Raw genomic sequence first — 6,149 nt, 5'->3', positions numbered from 1 at the left:
CGTGGCCACAGGTGGGCGTGTACCTGTGCGGACCAGCCCCGCCCTGAGTGACCGCAGGGGGGCGTGGTCACAGGTGGGCGTGTACCTGTGCACTCCTCGGCCTCTCCCAAAGCAACTACAGAGTCCAGGCAAAACCAACTGATTTTTTAAAGTTTTTAAACCAGAAAAAACAAGAAAAAAAAAACACAAGACTGAACAGATCTAAACTAAACATTCACAATAATTAAGTTCAAATAGACAACAGAACAACAGAGGAGTAACAGTCAAAACATGTACTCGAGCAAAAGTAACGTTACTTCAAAAAGACAAGAAATAAGTCAATGTGGTGTTTTTAAAGAGCCACAAGGATGAGCCAAACTGAATCATACCTGAAGGAGCCAGAAACACAAATGTTCAAATCATTTCATGTAAAATAAACCAACTGTAACTGTGACGTTACAGTCTTTGTCCTTCTGAAAACAGGAGCTTTTCATGTCGCAAATCCTTAAATGTCCCGTAGAGCAAGGCGAGAATTTGTTGCCATAGTAACATGATGTACAGCTTTTGGTTGTTTTTCTTCCTCTATCTGTGCCTGTTACGGGGAATTTTAATCCCCCTTAAGTTCAGTTAGAAGAGAGAGCTCCCAGTCTACTGCATGATGTACATAAACAGTGTAAACACTCCACATCTGCTCCTGATAACGATATTTAACATTTACAACATTTTAAACACTTTAAACACTTAGGACTTTTGGTAGTGCCCAGAGTGCAAACAGAGTTTTATTCATCAGATTAATGTAAAAGCATTACTTGATAAGAAAAGACGATAAGAAACATCTTTCTCCACCTTTTTGTAGTGACATAACAGAGTGAGATCAAGGGGATGGAGGCGGCGACAGGTGGAACAAACAGGTACAACACCTCTAGGTTCAAGTCTTAATTGATAAAACTAATTTATTTCTGACTATTATTAACAGTTAACATGTTTTTCTGTACTGTGGAACATTCCAGTCAAAGCATCTCCATGGAGACAAACAGGAGGCAGACTCACCAGAAAAGTAAGATGTGCAAGTAAAAGTAAGAAAAGTGGAACTAAAAACTGAATTCGTATAGTGTATATGGGGTTTTATCTACTGGTCCAGATGATTTTTGATCAAAAATCGCCTAAATCTAAGTGTGTGCTGCCCCCTAGTGGCCTCTGCATTTGCAAATAGTTGGTGATATCACAAAACACTTCCCTGATTAAAGCCATGTGTAATCAGACTAATCAATCAAACTAGTCCTTGGTCTGAAAGAAGAATCTATTCAGATAAATTTGGTGTTCAGTTTGTCTCATTTCATCAGTGGTTCTGTGGGCGCATTGAGACCAGCAGAGGGCGCCATTGTACAGGTCTTTATGGTCAATGACTAGAATAATATGGTTTCAATAACATTTAAAAGACATTTGTTTTGATAAAATTATTTTAGCAATGTGTCTTAATAGAGTATTTGAAACTTATGGAGGTTCATATAAGTATTAGAATGTATGTTAAAATAGCACAAAAACACTGAATCTTTATATCATTCAATTTGCAAGGGCGAAAACAGACTCTGCTTTAAGCCATGTTATAATTCTGTTCCCTCCACAAAAACAGACCTGCAGTTTGTTTTTAATGTGGCTCTGAATGTCACAGTGTCATATTTTAAAGTGACGATTATTGTGAGAATAAAACACCACGATTTAACGATTATACACGATTCTGAACACCTTCAACAAACAGCAGTGAAAGAAAATGGAGGATCTCACTGTTTTTAAAATGTTATGAAACTGATTTGTGAAATGAAACTTTCAGAAGAATAACATAAAGTTGAGACAAAAAGAGCCACATAAATCAGCTCTTTACATGAGTTCTACTTTTTGGAGTAAAGTTTAAATGGAAATTACTTGAAACTTATTATCCTAATTAAACCATAGTAAAAAAAAAAAAAAAAAAAAAAAGATCATTTGCTGCAAAACAAAGGGAGAAAAATATTGTGCATTTTTACAGTTCACAGAAAACAGTAAAAATGGGGTAGAGTTTAAATTGGCATTAGAGTTTCATTTGTTGACGATATTTTTGTATCACTTCAAGTTGAACTTTTACATGAAAGAGAAATAAATTCACAGAGACAAACTTTCTTAAATCTCGATCTCAAAATGGCGCCGTCTCAGTGCTGCTGGTGCTGGCTAATGTGTGCTGTCACATTCTTGTTCCTGTGACATAACAATAGACTCTGAAAACCTGGAGTCGTACTAACTCATTTATTTCTATTATAAATATGGAGGCGGGTGTCACACCCAGCTTTTCACTGGACCTGCAGCACGTGCTTAAGTGGTCTTTAATAGAAATGAGGAACATTCATTATTCAAATATTAACGTTTCTGTGCCACATGGAATTAGCCCAGAGAATGTGCAGGTAATGCTAATATGTTTTATTAAAGGTGTAATGCGGGGCTTTTTATGTCACTGTAGATTAAAGCTCAGACAATGCACGTCCTCAGTTTAAAGGGACAGGTCTGTGAAGTAGGTTAAGTTTGGTGTTATTATAATGGGACAATGGACAGCAATATGTGTCACGAAAAAATGAATGTTAGCGTCATGTTTGACCCTCCTCTGTCAGCAGATTAGGTTTGGCCCTTCTGAGCTTCCATACTGAAACTGTTGAATAAAACATTTACATATGGAACCAAACAGTTTCAACATAATACAGGATTGGTTTATAACCAATCAAGCTGTCTTCACTACTGCCCCCCAGTGGTCAGCTCATGTACTGCTCCAGAGATTCCACACGTAGAGACGCCTCAGATTATAAACAGAACAACACAGAGGCTCGACAGAAGCCTCCAGTGTATCTGTATGTGGGCCTTTACTGTGAGATTGCAATATTAAAATATCTTGAACGAAGGCCATTTTGGAAGACTTAGGAAAGATTAACCTCTCACACTGAATGAACTCACAAACACTAATGATCCTAAAGCACAACCTTGTGGTACTCCCTTTAAACTTCATAATATTATTTCTCATTATAAAAGTATTTTAATAATATGTCCATAATTCTAGTTCTAAATGCACAAAGACCCTGGAGAGCAATGTGCAAAAAAGTATCAAAACATATTTAGTTTTTCTTCACAGGCAAAAAAAAAAAATCACTGATTTTTATTTTTTATTATAATTCTTAATTAAGTCTTAATGTCAATGTTTCACAGACCTTTAATTATTTCTGTAAATATGAATTACTATAAAATATATATTTTTAGGCCTATTTCAATTTAAATTTTACAAGTAAAAATAAATCTACTTTAGTTTAGCATTTGGTTGATTGGCTAGTGTTAAAAGTCTAAGGAGAGCCAAACATGTGATGCTATGCTAAATATGATACATTTTATGTTGTTAATACTGAAGCCCTTTGGTCCAAACAGAGCGTGTGTTTGTCTGGACTCTGCAGTGAAGTGTTTGACTAATGACCCTCTGTCAGCTGTGCACATTAAATATTAACCAGAGGCAGAGAGATGTGAAGGACTGAGGCTGCTACTGCTGCACATCACCACTAGGGGCGCTCCTGTTCTACGTTTAACTGTGATAATAGGCCCATGGTGTAAACAAACTAGAAAGAGGTGAGAAATCAGTACAGATTATAGGGATTATATTATAGAGAATATACACAATAAAATCTTGGTAAAACTGAAAATGCAAATACTAAAACGAATATATATACAAGATCCAAGATGGCGCCACGTACGGTCGCCCTGGTGATTTGGTGCGCTGTGTGTTTTTTGTTTTTGTGCGTTTGTCCTGTGTTCGCGTGCTCTTACACCCGTGAAGAGCTCTTATCCATCAGAACTACCACTCCTGTCGATCTACTGCCGGTCTTTTTAGTTCCTGCAGTAGATTTTGTTCACTCTTTGGCCAAAAGAGTGAGACGCCGAAGACGAGGAAAGCGGGCAGGGGCCTTGGTGCGCCTCCGGAGACGCGGCGCTCGCACGCCCCTACCTGGAATTTTCCTGTCTAACGTTCGCTCACTCAGCAACAAGACGGACGAACTGGCGCTGCTGATGAGGAGAAACAAAGACTTCTCTTCCTCTTGCGTCTTATGCTTCACGGAGACATGGCTCAATGAGCGTATCCCGGACTGTGCGCTTCAACTGGAGGGATTCCAACTCCTCCGCGCGGACAGACAACGGGGACTCTCCGGGGGAAAGACGAAAGGTGGAGGTGTCTGTTTCTTCATCAACAACGCCTGGTGTACGGATGTGACTGTGATCTCCCAACACTGCTCTCCCGCCGTGGAATATCTTTTCATTAACTGTAGGCCTTTCTATTCTCCACGTGAGTTCACTTCATTCATTCTGGCCGCTGTTTACATCCCTCCGTGCGCGGACACGCACGAGGCCCAGCGCGTGCTCGCGGAGCAGATTCTGGATGTGGAGCGAACCTTCCCGGACTCTTTACTGATCATCCTGGGGGATTTTAATAAGGGAAATCTGAGCCAGGAACTACCCAAATATAAACAGTTTATTAATTGCCCGACGAGAGAGCAGAAGACGCTGGATCACTGTTACACAACGGTCAGTGGAGCCTACAGAGCCGTGCCCCGCGCTGCTCTAGGATACTCTGATCACGTCATGGTTCACCTCATCCCTGCTTACAAACAACGGCTGAAACTCTCCAAACCTGCTGTGAGGACTTCTAAGAAGTGGACCAGTGAGGCTGTGGAGGAGCTTCGCACATGTTTGGACACTACAGACTGGGATGTGTTTAAGGCTGCCACAGACAGTTTGGATGAGTACACAGATACTGTGACGTCATACATTCAGTTCTGTGAGGACAGCATCATTCCATCATGCACCAGGGTGACTTTTAACAACGACAAACCCTGGTTCACACCCAGACTTAGACATTTGAGGAGGGAAAAGGAGATGGCTTTCAGGGCAGGAGATCGTGAAGGCTACAGGCGTTGCAAGTATGCGTTTAGCAAAGAGGTGGAAAAGGCTAAAGCGAAATACAATACACGTCTGGAGCAGCAATTCTCCACCAACGACTCTGCTTCTGTCTGGAGAGGGCTTAGGCAAATCACCAACTACAGGCCCAAAGCCCCTCCCGCCGTGGACAACAAACAACTAGCAGAAAAGTTAAACGGCTTTTATGCGAGGTTTGAAGTTTCACACCCCTCCCCCTCCTCCCCCACCATCATGGACATTACCTCCAAACCCACCTCGGACCCCCCCTCCTCCCCCACTGCCCTCACAGTTGTGGAGCAGGACGTGACTAAGCTTTTCAGGAAGCAGAATCCCCGTAAGGCCGCGGGCCCAGACGGTGTCTCTCCTTCCACCCTTAGACACTGTGCTGAGGAACTGGCTCCTGTCTTCACGGACATTTTTAACACCTCCCTGGAGTCATGTCATGTCCCAGCCTGCTTCAAGCTGTCCACCATTGTCCCCGTCCCCAAGAAGCCCAGGATCACTGGACTTAATGACTACAGACCTGTGGCGCTGACGTCTGTAGTCATGAAGTCATTTGAGCGCCTGGTCCTGCACCACCTCAAGTCCTTCACCTCCCCCCTCCTGGACCCTCTGCAGTTTGCCTACAGAGCCAATCGGTCTGTGGACGACGCCATTAACCTGGCCCTTCACTTCATCCTCCAGCATCTGGACTCCCCGGGAACCTACGCCAGGATCCTGTTTGTGGACTTCAGCTCTGCATTCAACACCATCCTCCCTGCTCTGCTCCAGGACAAGCTCGCTCAGCTCAACGTGCCTGACTCCACCTGCAGGTGGATCACTGACTTCCTGACAGACAGGAGACAGCGCGTGCGGCTGGGGAAGAATGTCTCGGACACTCGGACTATCAGCACAGGATCTCCACAGGGCTGTGTACTTTCTCCCCTGCTCTTCTCCCTGTACACCAACTGCTGCACCTCCAGCCACGACTCCGTCAAACTGGTTAAGTTTGCGGATGACACCACCCTCATCGGACTCATCTCGGACAGCGATGAGTCTGCCTACAGGAGGGAGGTGGACCGGCTGGTGTCCTGGTGCAGCAGCAACAACCTGGAGCTCAACGCCCAGAAGACGGTGGAGATGATCGTGGACTTCAGGAAAGTCACAGCCCCCCTGCCTCCCCTCACCCTGACGGACTCCCCCATCACCACTGT

Source organism: Periophthalmus magnuspinnatus, chromosome 19 (genome assembly GCF_009829125.3).
Source record: "Periophthalmus magnuspinnatus isolate fPerMag1 chromosome 19, fPerMag1.2.pri, whole genome shotgun sequence".
NCBI classification, from domain to species: Eukaryota; Metazoa; Chordata; class Actinopteri; order Gobiiformes; family Gobiidae; genus Periophthalmus; species Periophthalmus magnuspinnatus.
This window is presented reverse-complemented; position numbering follows the sequence as displayed.